Source organism: Leptonychotes weddellii, chromosome 8, assembly GCF_054177405.1.
Source record: "Leptonychotes weddellii isolate Sample4059 chromosome 8, ASM5417740v2, whole genome shotgun sequence".
In the NCBI taxonomy this organism is placed as follows: domain Eukaryota; kingdom Metazoa; phylum Chordata; class Mammalia; order Carnivora; family Phocidae; genus Leptonychotes; species Leptonychotes weddellii.
In genome coordinates, this window is record NC_138376.1 from 54,861,095 (window position 1) to 54,877,650 (window position 16,556).

At 36.4% G+C, this 16,556-nt stretch overlaps 1 long non-coding RNA gene across 2 annotated transcripts; it reads left to right on the plus strand.

Annotated features, from left to right (window-relative positions):
* The first annotated feature begins 262 nt into the window (after positions 1–262).
* Positions 263–16,324, plus strand: LOC145723032 (uncharacterized). 2 transcript variants are annotated; one of them, XR_014147748.1, is made up of 6 exons: positions 263–898; positions 2,562–2,767; positions 3,939–4,049; positions 5,241–5,369; positions 9,818–9,878; positions 15,424–16,324. It is a non-coding gene; the product is annotated as an uncharacterized LOC145723032 (long non-coding RNA). The 2 variants fall into 2 exon arrangements; XR_014147747.1 differs by having other exon boundaries at positions 3,942–4,049.
* The last annotated feature ends 232 nt before the right edge of the window (positions 16,325–16,556 follow it).

Consider the following 16,556-nt stretch of genomic DNA (forward strand, 5'->3'; position numbering starts at 1 on the left):
CCTTATATAATTACTTTGAATTCTTTTCAGGCAATTCATAGATCTCCATTTCTTTGAGGTCTGTTACTGGAAAATTATTGTGTTCCTTTGCTTATGTCATGTTTCCTTGATTTTTTTTTTTTTTGAGTTCCTTAAACTCTTGCATTGCTGTCTTTTCATTTCAAGAAACAGTCACATCCTGCAGTCTTTCCTGACTGGCTTCAGGAGAGAAATACCTTCACCAGTTAGCCTGACTAGGCACGCCTAGGCTGTTTCTGACATTTTGTATGGATGCACCCATTCCACATCTCTTGTTCCCCCTTGGGGGTAATTCCTAAAGTTGTATGCCTTCGTTTAATCTTGCAAAGGCAGGCTGCAGGATGAGTTCCCTGTTTTGCCTCAGGTGCTGCCCCGAAATGCTCAAATTTGTGCGCTTTCTCCTAGTTCTCCAGAATAGGGCAGGCTTCTGTGCTTGTTTTGCAAGCTGTCTGTAAAGGCTCACACTATATATCTGTGGGGGCATGCATGAGGAACTGGCCGAAGTGGGGTGGGTGAGGTGCACACAACATAGAAGTTGCTCTTGGGCCATTTGAGGGGATATGCAGGCAAGATATTGCCAGAGGCTCATGGGTAGGCTCCTTTATGAATTCTGTGCAGCATTTAGTTAGATCCACAGCCCTCTGATGATTTGGAGCCATTATTGCTGTGCTTCCAGCTCTTCCAAACCCTCAACCTTGCGTATCACTTCAGTATTCTAGGTGGGGCAAGAAAGAAGTAGACTTCTTGGGCAATATCCTGCTTGGCTGGAGAAACCATGTGCTCATACAGTATATTTTCACTTTCCCTGTGGGAGAAATTGCAGGCTGTTGGGGTTTCTCTTGGCACTGAGCAGTGCTCTCTTCGGGGATGGATGATTCAGGTAAAGTGAAACTGTTCTTTTCTTTTTACCCTCTTCAATGCATCTATTCTCTCTCTCTTTCTCTCTCTCTCTCTGTCTCTCTTTTTCTCCAACAGTGTATTGGAACTTCTCTGATGGACTCCTGGACTCCTATAAATATCTTCTCATCCATGGATGGTTGTCAAGATCAATGTTCTCTGGAGAGATAATGGTAGAAAACTTCTTCTATTCTGCCATCTTGCTCTGAGTTAAAATTTTTTAGCAATTAAGTGAATAAGTTGAGTATGTGTTAAATTAGTAAAAAACAAATATGAATAATATTGATTCTAGTCTTCTATCTATGATTATGTGAGGGTTTTCTTTGATTATTATAATGAAGATGAAAGTTTGATATTTTATTATATTTTTATGTGTTTTGTATTGAAATGGTTGAGGAAATAATAAAATTGTATGTTGTAATCTGGGTTCTTCATTTACTCATTCATTCCACAAATTTCCATAACTGTGTACTACTTAAAAATTTCTATAACTGCACACTACTTAAAAATTAGTTTTCCTTAAAAAAAAAAAAGTTTTCTTGATCTCAAAATGATCATGACATGGTTGATGTAGTTTTCAATCAATTGATTCTGAACTTAATAAAATAAATTTCTCTTCTGTATTTTATTATATAATCTGCTATATATTTTTTAACGTTATTCTTTAGGTAGGTTAGGTTTCTCTAATTTATGTGTGTTGTTTCCACATTTACTGATCAGAGAAGACTGCTGACATTTAAGAAATAGGGTTGAAAAATATGAGGCAGGAAGATACTGAGTTGTAATTTAATTAATAATAGGTATGTTTATTAAATAATAATTTGAGACAAAACACAATCTTTGTTAGAAGCTAAATTTTAAAATGCACTTGGAGTCATAAAATTAATCCATCCATGTGGAATTCATTTAAAAATTTTTTGTGCTTCCAGTTTTAGCCAATTATCTGTTGAAATATCTTTTAAGAGAAGGACTAAAAAAATAGTTTTAAGATTAAGCTGAGGTAATAAACTAAACATTAAACAGAGTTCATACATACTTTTAATTTAATTTTGGTCTTTTATTAGATCCTAAGTTTGAATATAAAAATTTACATATATATGCTCTAACTTTATATTCAATGCCAAACACTTTTATTCAACTAATGATTAAATCTGGGCCACACAGCTATAAAACCAAAGAACACATAAGCATACTCCCTTAAAGTTTCTATTTTTATTTTTGAAGCTTGACTAAGTACTTATTATTTCCACATTGCCTTGAATAATCAGTTTGTTGAATTATTTATTTTGACTATTCTGTATTTTTTATTCCATATCAATGAACTAATGTCTTTCTCCTTTTTTTTAATAATTTTTTATTTTCTAAACACTTATCTTCCCAATACATAAGTAACAATCCACCCTACTTTTTAGAATATTTGGTAAAAGAGTTAACATTTACATAAATTTGCTTTGGCGTTCTGCCTTTATCTGTAGTTATAAAAGTGATTTGTGGGTGTTTTGTCCAGTTTTGACTTTTGTACATGTATTTTTTTTAATGCTTTGCCTTTTGTGACGAGATCTCTAGAGTTCTATGTTAACTCTTCATTTTTAGGTGTTATATCTTCATCAATCTCTCCCTTTTTCTTTTCTTTCCTTTTTTAAAAGATTTATTTATTTATTTGAGAGAGAGAGAGAGAAAGGGAGAGACTCAAGCTGACTCCACACTGAAGGCAGAGCCCCACCGAGCCGAAACCAAGAGCCCAGCGCTTAACTGATTGCGCCATCTAGGAGCCCTAATCTCTCCCTTTTTCAAATGTAATAATGATTAACATTTCTTGGATTATGTCTTGCATGTTTCTCGATTGTTTCAGGTATGTATGCCTCACATCCAAATGTATTATTAAGCTATAAAAAGGCAGAAAATTTGAGTTCTGATAGTAGTCTATGCTGGCTGATTTTGTAGAATGAATGAACTATACTCAGAGTTTTTTGAATGACAAATGAGAAATAAGAGGATGTCTTTTATGGAACAACTGATTTTTATTTACCTAACAAACTGTTGGATAATGTTTACTATATAAAGCCAAGCACTTTATACATGTTAACTTACTTGATTTCGATAATCAGTCTTCTATGAGGTTGTAATCTGGGTTCTGATATTCACTACCTATATAACTTTAGGCAAATTAACTCCTTTGACTGTCAGTATTCTCATCTGTAGTAGAATAGTCTTCTCAAAGTGTTTTGTGAAGATTAAATAAAATATCATTTATAAAGGTCCTGGTACATAGTAATAATTTTTCTTTGTATTATTGATTTTCCTAGAAACCATTAGATATGTAAATGGAGATTGAATGTATTTTTAACAGTTCTAAATCTTTCATTTATACAAGATCTAAGAGAGCTTGCTGGTTTGCATAATGGGTTGTCAGTCAGTGTTGATTAGTGCAAGAAAGAGAACAACCTAATCTGAAAACTTAGTAAAAGTATTAGTGGGCCAATGGGAAAGCCAAAAGTGGCATTGCCAAGAGAAAGAATTCAAAAGGATTAGCATGCTCAATTAACAGAGCTCCAGATGACAACTAAGTCAGTCATGCACAGCATTTCTGCCTCTTACCTCTCCTTTCTCAGTTTCTAGCCCTGAAAGATCTCAAATGAGAATTGGAAATTTGGAATACTGGTGAAAGAGAAAAGTCTACACCATGACTCTCTCTTCTCTAACATAGCCTTCCAAAGGGGAAGTCAGTCAGAGCAGGGAGTGGAAAGACAATTTAAGTAAACTTAAGAATTCTCATGTAAGGTGAGAATGGACTTTTTATTACCTTACAAAAAGAGACTTGCAGTAATCAGGAAATCAATAAATACTTCTCCAAATTTTACCTAAAGATGAGAGCAAATCTTGGAGTAGATTTACAAAGACAGTGGTAGGAAACAATAAAATTACTTTCTTTTTTTGCACCTACTATATCCAACTCATCCAATAAAGTGTTAGGCTACAATTCAATTAATTAAATTGTTACATAACTTTTTTTTTTTTTTAAGTAGGCTCCATGCCCAGCGTGGAGCCCAACCTGGGGCTTGAACTCACCACCCTGAGATCAAGACTTGAGCTGAGATCCAAGAGTCAGACACTCAATAGGCTGAGCCACCCAGGTGCCCCAAATTGTTACCTAATTTATAATTTTTTTGTAATCAGAGAATATGGTAAATATCTATTATAAGCTTTTACGTGTTATAGGTGAGGGAGATACCCATAGAACAAGATTCATGCCAGGTGCAGGGAATTAGCCCTACTTCTGAGAGTTGACATCCTTTTTTCTTTCATATTAGGGGTTGAAACTTATTCCCACATACACTATGTCAATATTAATATATTTGTGATGTGTTTATGTTATAAATGAGAAGAATGAGGGGAATTCCAGTTTTTTGGAGGTTAATATAAAAGACATGTTAAGAGGTTGCTGCAATAATTCAGAGAGATAAGTACCTAAGCAAAGGTGTAATTAATGAAAAAAGAAAGGAAGAAATATAATCGAGAGATACTTTGCAGGGAAAATTACAATTTTCAGTTTCTAACTGATAAGTAAATGAAGAAGAAGGAATAATTTAAAATGACTTCAAATTTTCAAGATTTCATGGCCAATTGTATAACAAGAATGCCTGCTTTAGTGAAATAATTTATTTCCAAGAAAAATAACCTTGCAACTGTAACAGCTTAATTTATACTTCCTGACCCTATTATGCTCTGGTGGGCTTTGCAATGCCAAGGGTTTGGGGTGGGGTATTAGGTGAAGAGGGGTCTAGTTCTTGGTCATCATCTATTGGTGCTAGCAACTGAAAAGACGGCTATGTTTCCATATGATTTTTGCCCTGTCAACATTATTCCTTTTTCTTTCTGTGTGAAAGACCATCAAGATGCCTAAGGCTCACTGCTATGTCCATACTATTCTTGGTAACATTAGAAAACTGAACTTATCTGCCTCCATGAAGCACAGTAGGATGCACATAAGTCTCATATTCACAAGGGTTGCTACAAGAAACAAATGGCACACTCAAATTAATGTATTTCAGAGAGTTTATTCACATAGGAACTAATTACAAAGATGTGGGGAATGTAAGGAGCCAACAAAGGTTAGTACAGGTACACAGAGCTAGCAGCAGACCCTAAAAGGGAGAGGAGAAAGGCTACCAGAACCTAGAAAGGGAGACATTAAGAACTGAAGGCTGACTTGGAAGGAGCAGTGATCATTCAAGGGACGCAGCCAACCTAAGGTGACTATTCAGGAAAGGCTTCAGGGGAATAAATACACTGGTATCACACTTTGTCTTCATTTTCTTCTGCAGTCCCCAGTGGCTAAATCCCACTGGAACCAGTAGGAAGAGAGCAAAATAGAGAAGGGAGTGAATCTGGAGGGGCAAATGGAAGATATCTGGCATGAGATATCAGATATGTCAGCTTGGATATCACCTTTGGTAATTTCTTCTCTATTGACTTTTAGTCTACTGAGTTCAAGGTGTTTGCTTGTTTGCATGTTTGTTTTACCATACTTGCCAGTTTTTATGCTGTATTGGAGATAAGAGCCCTTCCTCTTAGATCCTTCAAATCTCTCTGAGGTTCTTTCTCTGGGCTTGGAATGTCAAAGGTGGTTCATTTCTACTTTAGGGACAAACAATATCTAAAGCACTTTCAGTCTGTTTTTTTCTTTACTCCCTTTACTTATAAGCTTTTATTTCTGAACGGTTCTTATTACTCCCATCTGATGATTATTAAAAAGTAAGCAAGCATCAATTAGTTCCAGATGCCTATATTACAATTGTACCAGAGAAACATGACAGGGTTGGACAAAAAAAACCCCAGAGTGGTGACAGAGGTGGAGACTCTGAATAAAGACTTCACGGAAAGCGGGACCTCAAGTCAAAACATCAGAGTGTAATCAGTGTTGCATCTGACATTTAAATAACTCTTTCTCTTCAGAGATGCACAGACCTAGACCATGGGCTACATGCATTGGATCTGTACTAGGGTTAAGCAAATATCTTATTATTCATTCTTATTCTCTACCACAGCTTTCCCCCACAAAGATCACTTATTTGGGTGGTGGTCAAAACCATGTTCTCTATATTTGAGACCCACAGGATTCTCTCAGATACTTTTTAGTATAATGTCCAAAGTAAAAATTAACAAATAACTCTAGCAATCAACAACAACAGAGGAGAATGACCCACCAGGAGTGAAGGTTTGTGTTATTCTGCTGAGTAAAGAATTCAGTCTAGTTGATTTCCTGCTTGAGAACAAAGGGCACATTGGATAGTGGAAGAAGGAAATGATAAAATATCACCTACAGCTTTGCTTTATTGCACACTGGTGACCATGATTGTGCCTCAGTGAACACTACTGACATGTTGATTAGAAGTGGTGTTAGCATAATCCTTGTCCCTCTTTCCTAATCGCAGGGGGGGCAAGCTTTCAATATTTCACCATCAAATATGTTTGCTGTAGATTGTTTTAAGAAAGTCTTTATCATGTTTAGAAGTTTTGTTCTACTCCTAGTTTGCTAAGAGTTTTTACAATGACTGGGTATTAACTTTGGTCAAATATTTTTATTCTGTAAATATTGAGATGATCAAATATCTTTTCCTTTTTAACAGTTATGTGGTGAATTAACACTGAGGGTTTGTTTTTTGTTTTTTAACATTGACTTATTTTTGAGTGTTCATCCAACCTTGTGTTCCTGGGCTAATTCTCTCATGGGTGAAGTGTATTCTTATTAAATATCACTGCTTTCAATTTGTTAACATTTTGTTCAGCATTTCACTAAAATTTTCTTCTAAGCACTACTTTAGATACAGTCATCATTTTCAATATGTTCTAACTTCACTGTAATTCAACTCCTATTAAATTTAAAATTTTGATTTCATGTATTCATTTATGTATGGGCTATACAAACATGATAATAGTATTTCTTAAATTTCCAAACATTTGGCAATTTTCTAGTTATCTTTTTGTCTATTTCTAGTTTAATTCCATTGCACTCAAAGTACATATAATACATGATTTCAGTCTTTGAAATTTGTCAAGACTGTGTTGTATCAGCATTAACAGCATAAATTTTGGTTAATGATCCATGTGTATTTGCAAAGAAGTTAATTTGGTCATTGTTAGATGCAATGTTATATATATGTTAAATAGATTAAATATATGAATTGTGCTTTTAGGTTTATATCCCTATTGATATTTGGTCTGCTTGCTTCATCATCTATTAAGAAAAGTATAAAATCCCTTGTATGATTTTGGATGTGTCTACTGTTCCTCTCATTCTGTCAAATTTTCCTTTTATATTTTTCCTACTATTAATTTATTAGTGACACTTCTTAAAAACTAGTCTTTATTTTTCTTCGTTGCTACTAAATTATACAAATATCTGTCCTTGCCTTGTAACAAATGATCACGTTTCTATTTCTGTAATAGTGCTAAAACTCTGGAACACTTTCACTCCCTTTATTCCAATTCTGTTTTTACATTGTTGGCATAGATTTTATTTCTACATACATTTTAAACTACATTGGGCATTATATTATATTTTGTTAATCAAATCTGTTTATGTTTCCTCACATTTATGTCTTCCATTTCTCTTCAATCCTTCTTACATTTCTGTGTTTCCATCTGGAATGATTTTATTTCTACCTGAAGAATTTCTCTAAGATGATATAAACTTTCTTTATCATGCTCTTTACTTCATTCTGAGCCCTCAGCAGCAGTGCCTTTAACCACTGCCAACAGTGTGTTAGTGAATTCTAGTCTTTTTTTAGCATGCTCCCTCAAAATTCTCCCAACCTCTACCCATTACCTAATTCCAAAGCTACTTCTACATAGTTAGGTAACCCCATTATCAGTACCAAAATCTGTCTTGCTTTTCTATTGTTCTGTCAACAAATTACCACAAACTTAGTGGCTTAACAACACAAATTATCTAAGGTTTAGAAATAAATGGGTCAGCAGTGCCATCTGTTTCCCTGTCTTTTCCAAAAGCTTTCTGAGGCTACCTGCATTCCTTGACCTATGGTGTCCTCCTCATCTTGAAAACCAGAAACAGTATTTTCTGGCTTTGACCCTCTGTTCCATAACAACACCTTTTCTGACTCTAATCTTGCTGCCTTTTTATTAATCTCAGGGCTATTGTGATTATATTGTGATTATCAGGATAATCCAGGATAATCTATCCATCTCAGGGTGCTTAACTGACGAGTGAGGTATCATATTCACAGATTTTGGGGACTAGGATGTGGACATCTTTGGGTGGCTTTTATTCTGCCTAACACGTGCACTTAATTTGAGAGTATACATTTCAAGCCCTGAATCCTACAGAATTTTGAATTTTTAAATTTAAAACACTTCTTTTTTGCCCACTTAAGCTATTGCTTATGTTCTGAAATGCCAAATCCAAGATTGTCTTATTTTTCCTTAGTATGTCTGCTGTGGCCCTCCTTCTTTTAGGCAGAAATGGTAGAATGCTGTACATGCTGGAAGGGCCATGGAGTACAATGGAAATGGAGATCAGACACATCTTTTGATGTCTCCATGTATCTCAATATATTTATATTTCTTTTTCATGCTGTAGGCTCAAAATTTTCTCCCCAAAAGTCTATTCTTCACCTTTTATATTGGGTAAGTTTAAGTACTTATCCAGTATAGTGTTAACTAAACTCATAGAATCATATAGCAAGAGACTTCTATTAGTTATGGAATAATATGAAGAGAAAGAATGCTTTCATTAAAGGCTGACATCTAGGGTACAGTACCTGAGAAGAATAAACATGAGGGCAATAAAATCTCATTGTCTAGTCTTTTCTGATAACATACTTAAGCAACTTTACATTTGAAGCATAACTTTGCTAGTTAGTGTTTCTGTTGATTTATAGTACTTCTAGTTAACAGCCCTAAACTTTTAGTTAGGCTTTAGCATGTACTGTTGGTTAAGATGCCATGAGGTTCTTACACTTAGTCTAACAATAATATCTGGGCATCTTTTTCATATAAAAGTCATTCTCTGGAAGGATATATTTTTTAACTAAGGCAAGCTCTCTTGAGGAAAAATGAAAGTACAATTTTGACACCTTTTGCCACAATCAAATGATCTAAAAAGATTGCTTTAGAATGTTGTTGGGGAAAATCAACTGTGTAAGGCTATATGGAAAAGACATATTTTAAGCCTTCTAGAGATTATGGAATTTGGTACAGATGAAGAAACAGATATGTAGTCAGTGGGTTTTGGCCCATGTAATCCATGGAGCTCTGAGGATTTCATGGAGGGGCCTCAGAGACTGATGCAAAGAGTAAAGGGTCAAATAGGCCAGTCTTCAACCAGAGTGTTCTGTTTTATCTGATTTATGTGTTAGTTCTGGATACCCTTTGTTTGAACGAAGGCTTTTTTTTGGCTGAAAAAATTGGATAGACATTGCATCAAATAATTTGGCCTAAATCCTAGTCAGTGAGGGGCGGGGCCAGGACTAGATTCTAGTCATTTCATTCCTTTGCTTAAACCCCTTCAATGGCTCCCTGTCAATTTCAAAATAAAATATATACTCTTTCATCATGGCATGCAAATTCTTGCTGACCTGATTCTTGTCTACTTCTTTAGCTTATTTCCTGCTCTGCAGTCTTCTTCATGTCCTGATGACTATCTACAAGTTACATATTATACCTGGGGTATCCATCCCTACTCTACTGCTACTTGGCAAGCTTCATAACTTTTGAAATTTTTTCACTTCTTGTGTCCCTGTACCTCACTAAGGTTTAGGGCTCTGTTCTGTACTCCTGTAGAACCCTTTATGTGCTCTGTTATGGGACTTTGAATAACATATGGAAATTGTTGTTTTGTCTTTCTCACCAAACTAAACTGTTCACAATTTGTTTTCTAAAGCTTTCATCTCTGGATCCTGAGTGCCTAGCGTAAGGATTAGATCAGCTTGATGATTAAACAGGTAAATCCCAATTTATTTTTTTCTCCTCAATTCCGTGCCAGGAAGAAATATTCCTGGGGCATGAGAAACTAGAATGGTCACCTGGGCCAGCACAAGCAGACCCTAAATACTAGCAGATGGATTCGGGAGGTAGCATTAGGAAGGAAAGAGGAGATTCCAGCTAGCATTAAAAAAAACTCTATAAATACACTTATTATTTATTTAATTAAATAGTTAAGCTCATATTTGTTAAGTATCTTCTATATAGCCCCAGACACTATTCTAAGTACTGTGGATACGGCAATGAAACATAGAGACAAAATATTTGCCTTGGGGCTTTCATTCCAGTGAGGGTAGGATAGATCATCAGTAATTACTTATGTAATATGTCAGATAGTGATAAAACTTCTGAAGAAAAGTAAAGCGGGCTGAGGGACACAGAAAGTAAATAAGAAAGGAGGTTGCTCTATTATAGAGTGATATTAAGAAAGACCTCCTTGATAAGATGAGGGGTGTGAACTGAATAAAGTCTGGAGAAAGTGAGATTGAGCCATGCTGGTATTTGTGGGAAGACTGCTCCAGGAAGAAGGAGCATCAAGTTCAAAGGCCCTGAGACAGAACTGTGTTTGAGAAAGAGGAGGAAACCAGTGTCAGTGTGACTATAACATAGTAAACAAATAGAGTGGGGAGGAGGTAAGGTCACATGGGCTATGGAACATGATCTGATAAGTCAGGGTAAGAATTTTGGTTCTTATTCTGGATGCAATGGGAAGTCATTTTGACCAGAGTTTTGATCTGCTCTGATTTTGAGTGTCTAGGGGATCTCTGTATGTAGAATATAAGGAAGCAGAAGTAGGAGGAAGGACACCAGTTAAGAGACTGTTGTAATAATGCAGGTAAGAGATGTTGATGGTTTGAACCAGAGTTGGAGTAGTGGAAGTGGTGAGAAATGGTTGAATTCTGGACACATTCAGGAAGTATAGCTGACTTGAGGTTAGACTATCTGTAGAGTGTGAGAGAAGGGAAGAGGCACATATGACCTTTGACCAATGGGAAAAACAATTTCCATTACTAAAGTGAGGAAGTCTTGTTAGAAGAGAAGATTTGGGGGGAGAAAACAAGACATTTATTCTAGATATGGTAAGATGATTATTAGAAATCCAAGAGGAGACATGAAAAATGTAGTTGAATATTTAAGGTTCAATTTCAGAGGCACATTCAGGCAGGAGTGATAAAATTGAAAGTTATCAGAGTGTTGACAGTATTTACTGCCATACCTGGATGAGATCACTCTAGAAGTAACTGTCACAAGAAGAGTTCCAAGGCCTGAACCGTCAAAGCACTTTATTGTTTAGGAGTCAGGAAGATGAAGGGGGACCAGCAAAAGAGATTGAGAAGGAGAGGCTAGAGGAAAAATTAATACAGTGCTGTCCCACATGGAAAATGAAATAAATTTTCTAGGAGGGGTTAGTTGATCAACTATGTTAAAAGTTGTTATGCCACATAAAATGAGAATGGGGAATTGCCCATTGGATTTGGTAGTTTGGAGTGAATTGGTGAAGTAGTAGGGACAGAAGCTTTATTGGAGTGGATTCAAGAGAAAATTGAAAAGAAATTAGATCTTGAGAAGCCTCTCTATAAAATGTGGAGGGGAACATGGGATAAAGGAATTTGTTTATTTTATAATTTAAGTTGAGAGGTACTATAGCAGATCTTTAACTCAGCCTGCAGATGCTAATAGATTGCTGGCTGAAATCTTTGGAACTGGTAACTGTGTATCTGAGGATATAAGATACTGTTAGTTCTATATCAATAAGCAGGGCAGTAATAGGCAAGCTATGTGGAGGATAATGGGATTCCTGGATCAGGCACAAGTTGAAAGAAATTCTGGGAAGGAAAAGCACTGATGACAAACCACCTGACAGTTTTTATTTTTTTTACTTACTGCTGCCTTCACAAGGGGCCAAATTTCCCTATCTATGAAGAAACAGGTTTCCTAAAGATGTCAGGCATTTGATGCATGTAAAAAGTGCTCCATATTGGACCAGCAGCAGCTGTGGGTGTTGCTGAGGCGCTCACTTTTCAGTAGCTACTGCTTTTTAAGAGCACCATCAAGCAGGTCTTCAGTTGGAATTGATGTTGACAAATATTGAACTCATAAATTAAGTCCCACAGACTTTAACTATAGCTCACCAGCAGTCTTTCCAGTATTCCCTATCTTTGGGATTTCTGTTTTTAATTAAAGATTTCAAAGATAATACTTTAATTTTTAAATTCAACTTAGCATCTCTTAGCATTTGAAAAAAAAAAGAAAAGAAAACCACAAGTGAGTAAGAAGTTCACCTTTCTTCTTGGTGAGTTCAAAGTACCACCCAGGAACATCCTTATTTCAAAGGTGAGAAATGATAAATTCCTGACATATTCCTGTAGGCAAACTTGTCCCTGTGGTCTCAGAGACTTTTGTCTGCATGTCTTCTCTCGTTCTTTTCATCCTTTTGCTGCACCGTTATCTTGGCTTCTTGCCACCTTGTTGCACCAATATCTTAGATTTTGGCTGTGTGATTGACTCCAGTTTAGCTCCTCACCCAGTTGTCCCTGCTCTTGACTCACATTGACTCTCTGATTTCCTTCTCTAGACCAAGTGGGAGACTGAGTGCCAATCTTAAATTTAGGGGTGTGAACCTGGAATTCCTAACAACTTCTCTGGGATTTCATGATGTAGGCAGTCTGGAGTCAGGAGATCAAGACAGGGTGATGCTAAAGAGCTGAGAGCCATGGAGACAGGGTATGGGAAGTAGGAAGGCAGGACTCTATGGAACTTTCTTATTCCACAGGCCCACAGAGTAGCTCCTTTGAACATGGATCCCCAAGCCTGCCCTTACGGTTCAAAAGAGCATCTTTAGCTGAAACATGATCAACCATCATTTAACTCTTCCCTTAAACTCTAACTTTACCTCTTCCGCCATCTTGCTCACAGGTAGATATTACTTTGGAATGCAAAACGATGAAGCAATTTTCTCTAAGTAATAGCACAAAGTATTTGTGTTTTTAGTTTTTTCTATGTAAACAGGGATCTACTAGGCATGCTCTACCTGAAGCAATGCATTTTTAAATATGTAGTGTTGTGTCTCATTTGCAGCAGACATGTTGAGTTACAGATTTCCCCTGAAACGATACTAGATAGGTGACCTCTTAGACCATTAGTAATTGTATCTTACCAGTGGTTCTCAAGCCTTTTTGACTATAAAGCAAATAACTCACCAGCTCCCTACTCTGCATGGCTTTATTTGCTAGTGAATAAACAAAGAATTGGAGACAATAAAAATGAAACAAGGCAAAATGATGAATAAAAGAGAAATATAGCAGTAATTCTACAAATATCTAGCAGCAATTGGTAGCCACCAACAATGGAGGAAAACACTGAAAAGTCACTGATCATAAAAGGTTTATCCCCCACATTATGGAAAGTCCTGTTCTCTGAAAATGTAAATGCCAAATATGAGTTATATTGTTAAGTAATGCATGGTGTCAGAATCCTTAGTAGACTACACAATGTGATGCCTCAATTAAACCCATGTTCTAGTTTTAGTTTTTATGCAGGCTTTATAACTCACTTAGTAGGTTACTAGTGAGAAGTTCTTAGTCTTTTAGTGCCCAGAAAGGTAACTAGCACATGGTAGGTTTTCAGTGAATATTTATGAAAGGAATAAAAGAAAGAAAGAATAAATAAATTAAAATGAAACACTATGGAATTTGGAGTCTTTTACTGGTAAGAAGCAAACAAAAGATATGGGTGGATCTTATTTTAGACGTGTTTTAGCTAACTCAGGGAAAGCTAAATTGGGACGTGGGCTCAGAGGTGGACGTTAGTATGTGGAATCTTATTAAGGAGCAGCCTGGGATCAATACTTGTGGTCATGAGGGAAGGAATTCAGATTAGAAAGATGCAAAAGTCAAGAGATGGGGTTGGCTCATCTACTTAGCTTGAAAAGCCATCTGGATACTGACAACCCTCAAGATCTGAACTCTCCAGGCTAAAACTCTCCTATAACATATCAGACTTGTGTATCTGACTGCCTACTTGATATCTCTATTTGAATACCCAACAGTCATCTCAAACTCATAATTTCCCAACCCAAAGTGCTCCTTTTACCCTCCAAACCGACTTCACTGGAAGCCTCCCTCACCTCATTTAATAGCACTCCATCTTTCTAGTTGTTCAGGCAAATACTGTGCCATTATATTTAAGTGTTGTCTAATTCTCACCCCACATTAACTATGTCAGGAAATTCCTGTTGGCTTTAGCACCAAAAATAACCAGAATTTGACTATATCTTACCACCTCCCCTGCAACCACCAAGGTGAGAACTACCATTGTCTCTTGCCTGGATTAGTGCAAAAACAAACAAACAAACAAAAAACCTTCTACTGATTCTAACCTACCTGATTACTCTGGATCCCTCTATTCTCAATAAAGCAGCTGGAAGTAACTATTTTTTTTTTTTACAATCTTTTAAAAAATGTTTATTTTTTTAAATTTTTTATTAACATATAATGTATTATTTGTTTCAGGGGTACAGGTCTGTGATTCAACAGTCTTACACAATTCACAGCGCTCGCCATAGCCCATACCCTCCCCAATGTAACTATTTTAAAACATAACTTAGATTTTGTCCATCTTCTGCATAAAAATCTGCAAAAGCTTTTATTTTTACTAGAGAGCAATCCCTCAAATATATGTTTGGGCCACTGAATCAGCTGGGTGGGGTACTTGTTTAAATGCAAATTACTGGGTCATACCCACAGATCTCCCAAAGGTTTTCTATGCATGAGAAGAAAAACCTAGGAAAATTTCAAGGAGAAGAGATGACTTTGATGATGGACTGAACCTGTATCAGGAAAGAAATGGAAGAGGATGGAGAATATCTATCTGTCCTTTAGAGGAAACCAGCAGGTTGTTCATAATTTTCCTGCTGATACCAAGAGGACGATGCATATTCTGGGCAGTCCCAATCTGTACTTCACAAAAGTACAGAAAGATTTGGGACCCTGTTAATATGTGGATGTGCCAAACTAGACTTTAAGGAAAACTCCATCTCCACAACATTGACAAGAGATGTCCATGATGCAGGCAGTCAGCGTACTCATAGGCCCATAGTAGACATTCTTTCTCAGTCTCACAGTGGGGCAAAGCACACTGCTAGGGTTATGCTCCCCTTGGCCTGGAAGATTTAGAGGCCCAGCACAGTCCCTCCTCCAACATCTAGGTCAAGGTCACTGATTTGTCACTTTATATTTAAATATCAGCTGAATAAAAACCAGAGGCCGTTTATCCTCTTCCTGTTTTACTTCCAAGAAAAATACTGTATAAACATGTGGTATTTATAGTTAGCATACCATATACAATTTAAATTGTACAATTTGCAGATGCATGTATTGTATTATTGTTTTCATACAACAAAGTATTGGGTAGACTTATTATTTTTATTTCCTGAGCATTAGAAAATGCAGAGATTAAGTATATTATGAGATTTATTTCCTTCCTTTCCTTCCATTTCTTTTTCAGTTGTTTTTAAGAAAATTACAACTACTGGATTTTTGGCCATCACACATTCTCCAGTTTTATTTAGATCTGCCACAATGATAGCTGACATGAGCAGCATATAATATGTTGCTCTGAATGGCAAGGAAGTATGACTTCTGAATGTGATTAATAAAACAGTTGGGAGTTTTTTGCCAAGAGACATTCCTCAGAGAAATCATTCCTTTTCTTTGAAAATGCCTCCCAAAGAATGCTGACTTTAATGTATGCCAGGACCCATTGACAAGTTTCATACCTGAGGATTCTTCAGAATAAATCTAAATAAGACGTGTCAAGAGTGTCCCAATGCAGAAATTGTCATAGCTACATAAATGTAGGAAGAAACAATTTTTCTTGGCTTCTTTTTTGAAATGCTTTTCAAATAATTTTTTTTTTAAAGATTTTATTTATTTTTTTAGAGAGCGAGCGAGAGAGAAACAGCATGAGAGGGGAGAGGGTCAGAGGGAGAAGCAGGCTCCCCGCTGAGCCGGGAGCTCGATGTGGGACTCGATCCCCGGACCCTGGGATCATGACCTGAGCCGAAGGCAGACGCTTAACCATCTGAGCCACCCAGGCGCCCGCTTTTCAAATAATTTTTAATTGAGGTGTAATTGACATATAGCATTATATTATTTTCAGGTGTACTACATAATAATTTGATATTTGTATATGTCGTGCAATGATCACCACTGTAAGTCTAGTTAATATCTGTCCCCATACATAGTTATGAATTTTTTTCCTCGTGATGAGGACTTTCAAGATTTACTCTTAGCAACTTTCAAATACGCAATACAATATTATTAACTATAGTCACCATGCTATACATTGCATCCCCATGACTTATTTTATAACTGAAAGTTTGTACCTCTTGACCACCCTCACCCATTTTGCCCACCCTCTACCCCCCAGCCCTGGTGATCACCAAACTGTTCTCTGTATCTATGGTTTTTTTTTTTTTTAATTCTACATATAAGTGAGATCATACAGTATTTGTCTTTGTCTGTCTGACTTATTTCACTTAGCATAATGCCCTCAAGGTCCACTGATGTGTGGCAAATGGCAAGATTTTCTTCTTTGTGTAGCTGAATAGTATCTTATTGTGTATATATGCCACATCT